We start from the raw sequence: 14,491 nt of genomic DNA, 5'->3' as shown, positions 1-14,491 counted from the left end.
TTTTCTAATGTGTGGATTGGTCAACATACTTCAGCAACGTTATTGTGACGTTCGCCTGCATCATGGGAGAAATTCTATGTCGGTGCTAAACAGAAGAAAGGCTGAATACACGCGCCTGAAATAATATATTCATGGTGTGGTGGAATTAACAAAGCCTTTAAGGGAACTTTGATGAAAGCTGTGGCAGAAGAATGACATCAAAGACTTGCACTGCAACTTTTCCTGGGCACTGCAACATTTCCTGGGGTACTGCAACTTTTTTTTCCGATCACTGTACGTGAGATCAAAGAGAGGGTTCATCTGAACGTCTGTAAATCAAATTTCCCTCTTGATAGTAGTGAATCTTAAAGTAGTAATCTAACAGGAATATGCACTGGACCAGGAACTAAATCAGTAAAACAACAGAAACGTGATCTAATGGATGGTATTCATGTGGTAATCCTTGTACTGAGAAATAGTGTCATTTCGGTGTTTGGTAGTTCTGGGGGCTGGAGACGGGGGGGGGGGGGGGGGGTAGATGTTTTGTGTACCTCCCTATGATTCGTTTAGCTATTTTTATGATTTTTTTATTGTAATGGTAAACATTGCATTTTTGCGTCCCTGAATTCATTTTCATGGGACAAAGGTGATTCTCTCTGAAAGCCTTCAGATATGATCCCTTGTCTAAAAGAACTGGTGTATCTTCTTGAGGCCCCGCCAGCACCGGGGACCTTCATCACGTCATCAAGTCTCCAACTCATTTCGTTTTCAATTAATTCTCCAGTTCAGATTCAGTTATGTGGTGTATAACAGGGTAATGTTGCCTCGCAGCCTCGTCTCAGTGTTCATGAAGGATCGTATTGCTTTCCCTGCACTCAGCACTACGTCATACCTCCTCTTTATATGGTTCTGACCGTCAAGCTCATTGGCTTCCAAGAAATGTAGGATTTATGAACTGTGTTTGTATTTTAATAACGTATATATTACCTTGTTGGTCTGTATTGAGTACCTGCATGCAGTTTCTCGCCAGTTCGCTCATTTCCATTTACTTTAGTTCACGGTTTTCTCCATTTCTCCTTTCTCGTGTCTCACACATGACAAACATTTGTGTCCTTTTCATATATAATATCTTCGTATAATTTCCTTTTGTTGCTAAAGTAATTTATACAACAACTTTATTCTCCACAACTCCCTGCGTACTTATTTCCGTATTGTGCATTTGATTGATAATTATCCGGTTCCCGACTTCTCTACATTATTCTTGATTTTCTGTTTATTCCTAATTATTTGTCACCATATTGGCCAGCAAGAGCGCCGGGTCAGTAAACCTGAGCCCTTACCTGTACCACGTCAAGGATGTGTGTGTTGTCCTCGTCGCAGCTTCTGCACTTTAGCTGGTTTCCTTTTATGCCTTTGACTGTTGTGCTGTCACTCCGCCTCCTCACCTTTGTGGTGTGTGTGTGTATTCACCTAGTTGTGCTTGTGGGGGTTGAGCTTTGCTCTTTCGGCCCGCCTCTCAACTTTTTTTTTCTCCACACCACACACACACACACCCCAGGAAGCAGCCCGTGACAGTTGACTAACTTCCAGGTACCTATTTACTGCTAGGTAACAGGGGCATTCAGGGTGAAAGAAACTTTGCCCATTTGTTTCTGCTTGCTGCGGGAATCGAACCCGCGCCTCAGAATTACGAGTCCTGCGCGCTATCCACCAGGCTACCAAGCCCCTTGTGTGTGTGTGCTTAGATACATGTGTGTGTTTACTGCGCATTTTTTGTGTGAATTTCTGGGGAATAGTCTACCCCTGGGCTGTATAATTCTCAAAATTGGCGACGGGTAATGCCATCACTCCAGGCAGATTTCGCGTCAGCCATGAAAGGGCTAGGTCCAGAGGCCCTAACCGAAGGCGTATGACCTGATTGGCTAAGTTTTATATTGCCCTGCCAATCGGAGTGTGACCTGAGGTCACGTGAATAGATGGGGGAGCTACGAGGCAGCTCATTGGACCAGGAGGCCTCACTGTGATCCGAGAGCTGCATGAGAATGGATTTACTGTAAGGAGTTCATTACTTAGGCGAAGATTTACTGCATGTTACGAACCCGGAGCAGTAACGACCACGCCATCTGTGGGTCAGCTCCCGAAACCCCCGCCAAACGAACGACGACACCGTATGAGGACGGCGAATATCGGCCACAAGGGCCAGTTTCCAGTCCTGTGCAGCTCACAACACAGCCGCTCCTGACCTCTGGTGAGGTGGTGCTCCGACGACAGCGCCATCTATGGACTGGATACGTCAGGTGTTTGTGCCCGAGCCCGTAAGTGAGGTGTTTTAGTGTCCCAGTTATTGATGACGTGTCTGCTTACAGAGCCGACCTGGGACTACTGTGATGGGAGTCGAGTCAGTCTACCCGAGGCAGCCAGTCTCCATACCTTGAAACTTGCTGCAGCTGTTGTGACGTCGTCCCCCCGGAAGAACACTGTGGTGTGTTAGCCTGCCAGTGGAGTGGCAGTAAAAGGATTTACCTGGGACCGACTGTTGGAGACGATCATCCACTGGGGTACTGAAGACAGGAGAGTGATTTGTGGTGTCACACGAAGCTCCTGTCTAGGGCGTTCCCCTTATATCGTTCGTGGAGTGGCCGTACCAGCCTTGGTGGCTCAGAACCTGCCAGCAGACCAGCTGGATGTGTGGTTGACGGCCTCCACGACGGTGCCCCCAGTGGACCTGTGTTTTGGCTGACCTGTGGCCAGGGTAGGCTCAACTTCTTTGAAGAATTCGTTGTGTGGCCACGAAGAAAGCACCGAGGACTCAGCACCTAGCTTCTGGATCCAGAGTCTTCAGCAGAAGACTAATTTGTGAATAATCCCCTTGTCTAGTGTTAATACCCCTCCCCCTTGTGCACTCATTTATTTTATATATTTAAACAGTGATGGTAATAATTATAATATTAAGTTCTTAGCTTTCTTTCCCTACTCCCTTTAAGTTACTTGCGTCACGGATCTCATCCCTTGATAGCCACTACTGGCTTGGGAACGGATACATTATATCTTCCTCTAACAACATCAGAGTAAGGACCCCGTTGCGTCCCGAGAGGGCCGTAACACTGCAGCGCAACGAAGCCAGACCTAAGAAAGCTCTTAGGGATCGTATCGCACCGGAACGGTCTACCAGCCTATAGACCTTTTGATTACGTCTAGTAAGGGCCAGAGTCGGTTGTGCAGTGAAGTGCCCCTATACCCAGTCGCCATCATCTCCTGGAGCAGTGCGAGGGGTCACAAGTGAAGAAGGAAGAGTACGGTTCCAAAAGGCGGTCATAGAAATGTGAAGGTGCTAGGAAGATCCTGTTAAAACTGATCCTGTTAGAATATTTGTTAGTTTTTTTTTAGCTTCATTTTTTCGGACTTTATAAAGCGAATAGTACAAAATTCTACTATCTAACTGCTTAGTACATTAATGATTATACTATGATGCACATAGTTACAAAAAGTACTATCTAAACAGGAGGATGGGCTGTATTGTTTGGGTACCATTCCTCCCCCCCCCCCCCTCCCCCCTCCCCCCCTCCCCCCCCCCCCCCTCCCCCCCCTCCCCCCCCCCCCTCCTAGTTAAGAACCCCCTGATGTAGAGAGTTCAGCACTGTTGTTGTTGTTGTTTAAGATTCGTTACCTGAAACAAAAAGTTCCAAGTAGCACGGGCTATGGTGAGCCCGTAAACTGTTGTGGGTCTGACCTTAGTGCTCCGTAGAGGTGACTTCCACCGGTTCCAGTTACATCGATTTCCAGTTTCCGCCCGTGTTCTTTCGTTCACATTGAATTACATGAAAACTACTAATAATTCAACCTGGCCCCTTACAAAGATCGTCGCTTTTTGCTCGTTTGCGTTGCATAAGTCCAAAAATTGTCGTCCTAGAAAATGGAACCGGCTCGCGAAAGTGACGAACTGTCCCGTTTTCTGTTTTGGGTCCTCTGGTAGGTTAGGAGAGGATACTTAACATTTACCATTTTCTTGACGTTGGGAAACCTTAGGAGGAAAGGCTGGATAATTAAGAACCGTTGTATGAAGGCAGTATTACTGTATACACATTTCGTATAAGTGAGGCAAACTAACAAACACATAGGTGTGTATGACGCAAGTTTATATACGCTCATATCCTAACCCGTCTTCCTAATAGAACGTCGCATTTTGACGTATACGCTACCTAAGGCCAAAAATTGTGCTAGAAAAGGAAATGTATATGTTTATCTCTCAGAATGTTTGGTAATATGTTTATTGTTTGTGATGTGTGTCTATGTATGTATTAACACGATGTACTGAACGGGGTGAGAATAGCTTGAGCTACCTCATCCCTTTGTGAGTATTTTACCTCAATAAACTTATTTCAATTTCAATTTCAATTGTGCTAGAAAATGGTAGCGGCTGGCGCAATTGACATATTGTCCCGTTTTCTGTTTTGTGTCATCCGGTAAGTTAGGATAAGGGCACTTTAGTATTTAACATTAGGCGGACGGGCTCACTATCTGCATGCAGGCGAGTTTCAGTTGCAAATACTGCACATTCCTGTATTCTTGTATGATCTCGTATTGTGCAGATGCGATACATCTATACAAATGGCTTGATAATGGTCCAGGAAGGACCGAAACGTCGTCGTCTCGTCATATTCTGGTGTGTGTGGTTTTGGTCATCGTATCTTCAGGCGCGTTATTGTGACTCATCGTCTGCATCTGTACAAATGGAGATAAGAAAAAATCGTGCGAGTGAGAGAGTTCCATTACTTACACAGGTGTGACTGTTATGTTGTGGTTGAAGTAAGCACAGGTGTGTGTGTGTGTGTGTGTGTGTGTGTGTGTGTGTGTGTGTGTGTGTGTGTGTGTGTGTGTGTGTGTGTGTTATGCCACACACGTCCATATATCCACACGTATGGACGTGTGTGGAATGTGTACATGTGTGTTGGTATTTGTTTAAGAGATACGCACCTGTGTCTGCTATTATATTTGAGTATGGCTGTCTGTCAAGTCAGTAAATCTTTCCTGCAAATGCGTGTGCGACAAGTCTCTCTCTTTTATATATAATGATGTAAATGGAAATGTTTGTTCCAGGCTGGAGTTCAGATGCTTAGGGCTTGCCTCATTAAACCTTACACCATAATTTCTGTAGAGCACATGCCCAAGAGTACGGATGCGTAGGGTTTGGTCGGTGAGGAAGAGAGAAAGAGAGAGAGAGAGAGGGAGAGGGAGGGAGGGAGGGGTACAGGAAATCAGCAAAAAACTCACTGAAATAGATAGGGTGCCGGGTGGAATATATATATATATATATTGTGACGATAATCTCCTTCAAGAGATTGAGCCTGCTCTTCCCTCCACCATTACGTCGTTGAAATTATATAAAACTACTATGGAAGAAATGTCCAACAACGACAACAACACCAGCAAGGTTTGCCAGAGCGCAAAACGTTGCAGCCAGAGACACCTGTTCGGACTCAAACCGCCAAACTACCTGTTAATCGCTACCGGCTCCGCTGATTGGTCGCCGGTCTGGCTGCACCTGCACTCGCCCCCCCATACTACTTGATGTCTGGGGTCGCCACGACCTCAGACCTCAGAATATTCAGTGCTTTCGTGGTTACCACTCCTCCCGGCTAGACGTTAGCGTGTACTGAGAGAAGTGGTGGCTTAAAGCCAATATTCCAGCACCTCCCATTTAATTTTGTGTTGCACTTCTTGTTATTTTGCCTTAACGTAACTTTTCATTGTGTCATTTAATTATTCTTATTATTTTGATTGATTGATTTTATTATAAGAATTTGTTTGTCCATTTTTCATGTTTTGATTTATTTAACGTAATTAAAATTTCATTGTTAAAATTTACTTGTGTTTTGTGTGTCTTCTCCTTACCTTACCACAGACGAAGTTCCAGTTTTTCTATTTTTTTTTAACTATGTGACGAGGCCATACCCCTAGCCTTAAACAGCCGAACACCAACGCGTTACCGTCACAATATATATATATAATATATATATATATATATATATATATATAATATATATATATATATATATATATATATATATATATATATATATCAGTAATTCTAGAACGAACCAGCTATCAAAAGCCAGCAAACTCTCGGTTGCAGTCTTCCATCTTTCAGACCAACACAAAACAACGATCACACTGCCCCAGCCATCATAAAAATATGAGGAGTAAGGAGGCAGCAGAAGGCCTATTAACCCATGCGATGCCTCGCTTCACCTCATTATTATGTTACATGTAAGGTGGTTCATGCTAAATTGTATCCACTCTCTCTGCCTTTGAAAATGTTGACAGGGTCAACTAAACGCGTCTCGATGTCAGACCGTAATACAACTGTAAAATGAACTTTGGAGAGTACATTTTTGAACTTCCCAGGTCACGATCATAAGAAATATAGAGAAGATTCGTGCTAGATTGATCTTACCCTTTGTCGTGTTCATTAACATATGTTTACAAGCAAGACTGCTACCAAGATATACTAATATAGGGTTACAAATTAGGAACACTGCCCCCAAAATCACCGTTGTTGTTGTTATAGATTCAGCTACTCGAAACAAGTTGCAAGTAGCACGGGCTATGGTGAGCCCGTGGTGGACTTACCTGGCACAGGAGTGGTGCTCCAAAACCACCACCACCCTCCCTTTATATAACAAACCCGTGCTAAATAAAAACTTTCCATCTCACCAACTCCGCAAACTCCTTCGCTTAAATTGCCTCCTGCCCAACAGTAACTTCCCCCTCCCCTTTGCCCTCCTCCCCTTTTCCCTAATTTTTGCCCCTCTCTTACTCATCTTCTAGAGTGTTCCCAAACTTTCTACAGTCATTACCCCTTTTTCTAATTTCGTTGTACGTCGGTATATATATATATATATATATATATATATATATATATATATATATATATATATATATATATATATATATATATACTATGGTCCTCATCGTTACTACAGACACCACCAAAACAGGAGGATGGGGCGGCCTTTTTTCATATAATATCCTTATTAATGGCTCTCAACACTCAGCATTAAACAAAAATTGGCGTCTTGTGTGCTAACTCCACTAGGTGGTTTTTCCTCCCTATCCTTTAGTATCATAACCTGTACAATGCCTCCAGTTATGGCCTCCTACATATTACCAAAAAGGCCGCAACAGGGAGCCATGGTCCCCAGTTCGAGACCCGGTGTTCTAGACCAATTAGATACATTATGGGGATATATACTCAAGAACACGAAAGTTGATAAAGTGATTGCAAAGCATGCAATCTTTGCACGCAGGTCTGAATGGTGTGATAACTGGGCATTCGGTGATGTAGTGTGGGAGATCATGCCGCAGTTTCTGCTCACAGAGGTTGCAACTGGAGTGCTCAGGATTGGGAGATCTGTCACCTGTTAGAGGTAATGGTAGCCACCTGCCACAGGTAACGGTAACCACCTGCCACAGGTAACGGTAGCCACCTGCCACAGGTAACGGTAGCCACTTGCCACAGGTAACGGTATCCACCTGCCACAGTTAACGGTAGCCACCTGCTACAGGTAACGGTAGCCACCTGCCACAGGTAACGGTAGCCACCTGCCACAGGTAGCGGTATCCACCTGCCACAGTTAACGGTAGCCATCTGCCACAGGTAACGGTAGCCACCTGCCACGGGTAACGGTAGCCACCTGCCACAGGTAACGGTATCCACCTGCCACAGTTAACGGTAGCCACCTGCCACAGGTAACGGTAGCCACCTGCCACAGGTAACGGTAACCCAACTTGATCCTGGCAGCCACTGTGTCCCACAGTATGGTGGACGACGTTCTGTGCTTTCACTCTCTAGTAATATCACTCCCACGGAAAACTTCCCAGTTAAAAGAGCAAGAGCAAGTTAAAAAGAGTTTCCCGTCCACAAAGTACAGCCACTGTTCCCTCATCAGAGTGGATGGCAGCCAAAGGATCCAAGCGGGAAACCAAGGATTTAGGATGTAATTTTCTTACCCCAGGATATTTTCTTTTTTAAGATAACCTGCATCCTTCTCTCCAATTGGTGGTTGCAACTACTTCTCCCCCGACAGTCACTCTGTGTTTGACGGCTTCCTTGAATCGCACTTTGGAGGAGTGTTAATTATGTCATGAAATACTATACTTCATTAGCTTGACGCTTAGGTGTTGCTTTTTCAGACGGTTAAAGGCCGGTTTTACCTCGCTACTTAATTGTAATAACGCGACCTCACACGGACTGTGCGGTAAAGCCTATTGACATTTCAATCACTTGAAACTCATTCCTAACATCACACCACCTCCCTTATTCCACCATACTACTAACAGCTACCGCAGAGGAGCTACATATGTAATCCCACCTTCAACTGTCTACCAGCCTTGTATATGTAGTGTAAACTAATCACCGATTCTAGTAACAGACTCGTTAAGAAGTTGACCCCGTGTGTGTGTGTGTGACCCCAGGGAGCCGGTCGGCCGAGCGGACAGCACGCTGGACTTGTGATCCTGTGTTCCTGGGTTCGATCCCAGGCGCCGGCGAGAAACAATGGGCAGAGTTTCTTTCACCCTATGCCCCTGTTATCTAGCAGTAAAATAGGTACCTGGGTGTTAGTCAGCAGTCACGGGCTGCTTCCTGGGGGTGGAGGCCTGGTCGAGGACCGGGCCGCGGGGACACTAAAAAGCCCCGAAATTGTCTCAAGATAACCTCCATCCTCTTCCCACTACCTTCCAGCCTCACTCCCTTCTTCAGCCGGACCCGAGTGGTCCCCTCTAATGGCCTATGAGTAGAGTGGACATCACATCATTCCTGAAATTCATTTACACACAGAAATTCGTGCAGTTCCTTTCATAGGTGTTACGGCCTTGGCTACTGAAGCCTGGGACTTGGATCCAGACAGCGGCCTAACGTTAACCTGGAAGAATGTAATGGTTTGTGTATATCGTAATCTGGAACTTACGTTTTTAAACCATAATCCTCAGTCATTTCGCGGAGCAAGGAAGGTAGTTATCTGGGGAAAGCGCCTAGCCATCACGACTATATAGCACTGGGAAGGGGCCAGGATAATTATTTGGGATGGGACGGGGGGAAAGGAAAGGTGCCCAAGCACTTGGACTGTCCAGGATTGAACGCCGACCTGCACGAATTTACAAGTAGCGGCAAGAGAATTTCAATATAAATTATTTATATTCTCCCGAATTTACCTGGAAGGCATCATCGCTCTAGTGGCTTCGACGTTGACAGGAAGCCGGCGGCTTTTTCAAACCACTCTCCCCCCCCCCCCCCCCTTTGTTAATATTTTAGAATTTTAGGTTTCATAAAATTACAGCTGGATTTTGTGTGTTAAAAGTATGACTACCAATGTCCTTGTGTCTTTGTCTGGAATGGTGAGTAATTACACACATAAGTAGATGTATTAGTATATATATATATATATATATATATATATATATATATATATATATATATATATATATATATATATTTTTATATATTTTCTTTCAAGCTTTCTTTTCCAGCGCCTCAGTGTGGCGATACAGAGGGGAAATGCGCACTGCATCCAGGGTTCCTGCCCGCCATCTGAGGAGCTGGAGGAACTCGACAACCTATGACAACCATCTTTGTAACCCATATGTAACTCCTTTTTTGTAACAAAGTTCAAATAAAGTAAATATATATGTGTACATACAAAAGAATGGGGGTGGTAGGAGAAGATAATATTGGTGTTCAGTGAGAGACCACAAGGTCTCCTCTGAATACTTTTTATTTTCTTCTCCGAGGCTATGGGTCCCCACATTGGCACCAGAGGTGGTACCCTCACAAACTTTTATATATATATATATATATATATATATATATATATATATATATATTTATATATATATATATATATATATATATATATATATATATAATGTGATGTAGTTCAAATGGTAGATAGATAGAATAAGATGTAGATAGTCGTTCAGATTAATGGATTGTTGCATTTGTTGATTGGGTAAGGTAGTTGCACGAGGGAGTGGGAGATGACTTTAAGCGCGCGAGGGTCAGAGTTCAACAGTGAATATGAACGGTCGCCTGGGGACTCACGGCTGACACGGCCTGACCTTTGACCCGTGCCAGGAGAGGTAAGACCACACCCGTCTATCTAACACATCTGAAAAGCACACCTGACAGAGAAACAAACACACACTCACACACACACACACACACAGAAGGCTCAGGAATCTGTACACCAGTTGATTGACAGTTGAGAGGCGGGACCAAAGAGCCAAAGCTCATCCCCCGCAAGCACAAATAGGTAAGTACAAATAGGTGAGTACACACACACACACACACACACACACACACACACACAAAGAGCCAAAGCTCAATCCCCGCAAGCACAATTAGGCGAGTACACATGCATTGATTGATTGTTGCCGCCGGGGGCTGCTAGTTTATTGTGCACCCCATACTCATCCTGTGAGCGGTAGCGCAAAAACATTACAGAGGGCACAAAAGGTCTTTATCAGACCTCATCATCGATAATTACATAAACATTTTTCATCTATCCTTCACACCTTATAGTTACATGTCAGCTAGTTACAGAGAATGTTCTATTTCAAGAGGGTTGAAAATATATTTACAGAAAATATATTTACGAAAATATATTTACAGTAGTCATTATACATTAATGGTAGGTCTTATCGCTAATACATAATTGTCTGATCAATGGGGATATTACAGTCATAGGGGAGCTGCTGTTTATTATTAGTCTTCACAATGCTTTGTTTCTTATTCTCATATGTCATTTATCTACTGGGAGCGAAATATGGATACAATGCTAGGATTTCAGGTATTTTATCCTTGGTAATAAGATAGGTTGCCATATGACACAGCGTGAGAAAACTTAAGATAGATAAATTGAGCCATCTCTAAATGGCTCAATTTTATAACAATCCAAGATATAGTGTTCGAGTGTGTGTCCCTGTCTATGTCCACACAGTTTACACTTTACTTAATCTAGATCCCTATACAAACCGAACTGCCAGAGATACTTGTAATCAAGTCTTATTCGAGCTGTGACAACATCTGTTAGTCTACTGACTTTGTTACTTGTCCCATGCATTGCCCCTTGTTGTTTTACTTCACACATTTCATTGTGATAAACAATGGACCTACTAGTTCCAGTTTGCACTGTTCTACTTTCTTCAAATCCATCCAGGAGTTCTCGTCTAATGACACTTTTAAGGGACCTATTTGATAACTCAAGATTCCGTTCAATACTGTCTTTATTTACTGCAGCCTTAGCAAGGGCGTCAACTTTGTCATGTTCCTGCAGGCCAGTGTGAGAAGGAATCCACAACATTTTTATAAAAACCCTCTTGCTAAGTATGGTTATGTATCTTCGTCTAGCTTCCAAGACAAGCACGTTATTACTTCATTGGAAACTGTTTATTGCTCGTAGTGAGGAAAGAGAGTCTGAAATAATTAAGCTGTTTACTTCAGTGTTGTCAATAATTTCTAGTGCTACCAGTATTGCTACCAACTCAGCTTGCATTGTGGATGCCCAGTTACTAATTTGTATATTCCTTTGAATTGTGCTGCCATCGGGCTAATGAGCAATAACTGCACTTCCCGCCTCCCTGTAAGTGTATTGAGTGATCCGGCAGTGTATATGGTCTGTGTTATGTTGTTTTCAGCTTGTATATTGTGAATGAACCACGAAAACTTAAGACAGATAACATACCAATAGACTATGTCTCTTCTTTCAAATACCTTGGTATTTGAAAGGTATCTATTACCTTTATAAAGGGAAAGGACATAGTATATTGGTATCAATAGACTATGTCCTTTGTACCTCAACTGCAGTCAGTTCAGGTTACATCAATAATGTAGAGACAGACTTAAGGCTCTCAGAACTGTTGTGGGGTACAGCCCTGAGTACGGTGTTAATATTAGAATAGCAAAAATGATGTACTTAGCATAAATAAGGTCTCTGATAGACTATCATGCACCAGCTTGAGTCCTGCAAAATGGCAAAAATATTGATAGACTGGAAAAATGCAAAATGAAGCATTTTTCATTTTTCCTCAGCTCAGCTCGCCCAGTATAATTCATGCACTCAGAATTATACTGGGCTGTCCTATAACTACCAAAGTTCTCAACATGCGGAAAGTATTAAATATACTTAGCATTCGAGATAGAATATTTGAAATTAATCTTATGATGCTCCTAAAGCTTCTGCGTGATAACAAAAACAACATTGTGTCAGTTGAACTGTTAGAACACATACGAAATGGAACCAGCGAGTCTAAATGGATTCAAAGAACAACCACTCATATTAAAATGATGGGACTGCACGATGTATATACAGATGAAGGAGTACAGCACTTCCTTCCACCCTGGCAGATAGTACCTTTTGACATCCTGACCCCTGCATACCCCACCAAGAAACTAATCACAAACAACCCTCATACTCAGCTTGCTGCTAAATTAAGCACCATAGAGTACACATACATCCATCATGTTCCGCTACCTTCCACCGCTGACTATTGAATCAGGCCGAGGCGGACCTGCTCAGCCCTCGTCGCCTGCCGCGGTGCTGATTTTTACAAATTCGGATCCTTTGAATGATGACTGAGTGGTGATGTAGAGTGGAGTGCCTACATGGCCGACTCTCATGTACGTCCTCAGAGCACAGAGTGAGCTCTCACGGGCTTGCTTTCCGCCATTAAAAAGATACTGACCATAACCTTGCTCTGATTGGTTGACGCTGCTAGCTCTGATGTCTCGATCAATCCTAAGCTGCTGTGTGGCACCTGTCCTCTGGCGCGAAACTCGAAAAAAAGCTTAAAGAATGCTGATTGAGAATCCATCTTTTTAGTCACAAGAATAATATATTAGAGAAAAAATTACATGATTCCTGACACATTAAATGTTTGCCAATAACAAAGTTAAAATAACCGTTAATTTTAAATAGATTTGAGCGATTATATCTGCATTCGAGTCCTGATCAGGGAGGATTGACTGGGCGCTAATCCATAACTATTCACACCACTTCACCCAGCAGAAATGAGTGATCTGGTTTTTGACCGGTACTGGCTTACCGCTTTCTCCTCATAAATACCTTACCTAACCGATTGTCGAGTCGTTTTATCGAGAAAACTAGTAGAGTAAGGCTTATCAAGACTTACCACGACACGGCAAGCTAAGCTGACGCCTGTCAGCTGGCTGCTGACAGGCGTCAAAAGTAGTCTACCTCTGTACCTGTGTAAACAAAAAAAAAGGAACTAAACAAAACATCGGCACAGTTGTAAGTAATATACTTGTTGCAGACAAGGAAGGAAGGAATTATCAAGGGAAAGCGCCAAGCCATTACGACTATATAGCACTGGGAAGGAGTTAGGATAAGAATTTGGGATGGGACGGGGGAAAGGAATGGTGCCCAACCACTTGGACGGTCGGGATTGTTGTAAACAAGCAGTCACTAACAGAAGGAGGCGCAGGAGGTGGTAGGCACTCCGTGGCACATATCAGCGCCAGGGAGCGCATCAGGCCCCACACACACAGATCCGTTGAGAGGCGGGACCAAAGAGCCAAAGCTCAACCCCCGCAAGCACAAATAGGTGAGTACACACCCCAGACGAAGAATCTCCGCGGTAAGTATATAAGATAATTAAAACAAATTGCGCGTATATATTCTAGAGGGAGGGAACTACCAGGAGAAAGCGGCAAGCCATTACGACTATATAGCACATGGGAGGGGTCAGTATAAGCATTTGGGATGGGACAAAGGGAAGGAATAGTGCCCAACCACTTGGACGGTCGCGGATTGAACGCCGACCTGCATGAAGCGAGACCGTCGCTCTACCGTCCAGACCAAGTGCAGATGGTAGGGTGGAACAGAGAATGAGAAAAAGGAGAGAATATACATACATATATATATATATATATATATATATATATATATATATATATATATATATATATATATACATGCAAGACACGGCGAGGTTAATGACATTATTAAGAGGAGCCTTACCACAGCCGGTTGTCCAGCAGAGAGAGAGCCCCGTTACCTAATGTCCCGCAACTCTGATGAGCCTGTCGGTCGCCCAGACGGAATTACGGTGAACCCCTGGAAGAATGGTAGACAGTTGGTGTGGGACTACACTTGCGTTTCAACTTTGGCCAGTACCTATGTTGACTTCAGTGCTACATAAGCAGGAGGAGCTGCCAATCACCGGGAAGCGGCCAAGTCACGTAAATACAGAGACCTTGAGCACCACTACAATTTTGTCCCCATTGCATCAGAGACACTTGGTGCCTGGGGTAAAAGTGCTGCTAGCTTTTTAAAGGAGTTGGGGTCTAAGCTAATCGAAACAACAAGAGACCCCAGAGCTGCCAGTTTTCTTTTTCAGCGCCTTAGTGTGGCAATCCAGAGAGGAAATGCTCACTGCATCCATGGTTCCTGCCCGCCATCTGAGGAGCTGGAGGAGCTATTCAACTTGTGACAAG

Source organism: Procambarus clarkii, chromosome 66 (assembly GCF_040958095.1).
Source record: "Procambarus clarkii isolate CNS0578487 chromosome 66, FALCON_Pclarkii_2.0, whole genome shotgun sequence".
Lineage (NCBI taxonomy): Eukaryota > Metazoa > Arthropoda > Malacostraca > Decapoda > Cambaridae > Procambarus > Procambarus clarkii.
This window is presented reverse-complemented; position numbering follows the sequence as displayed.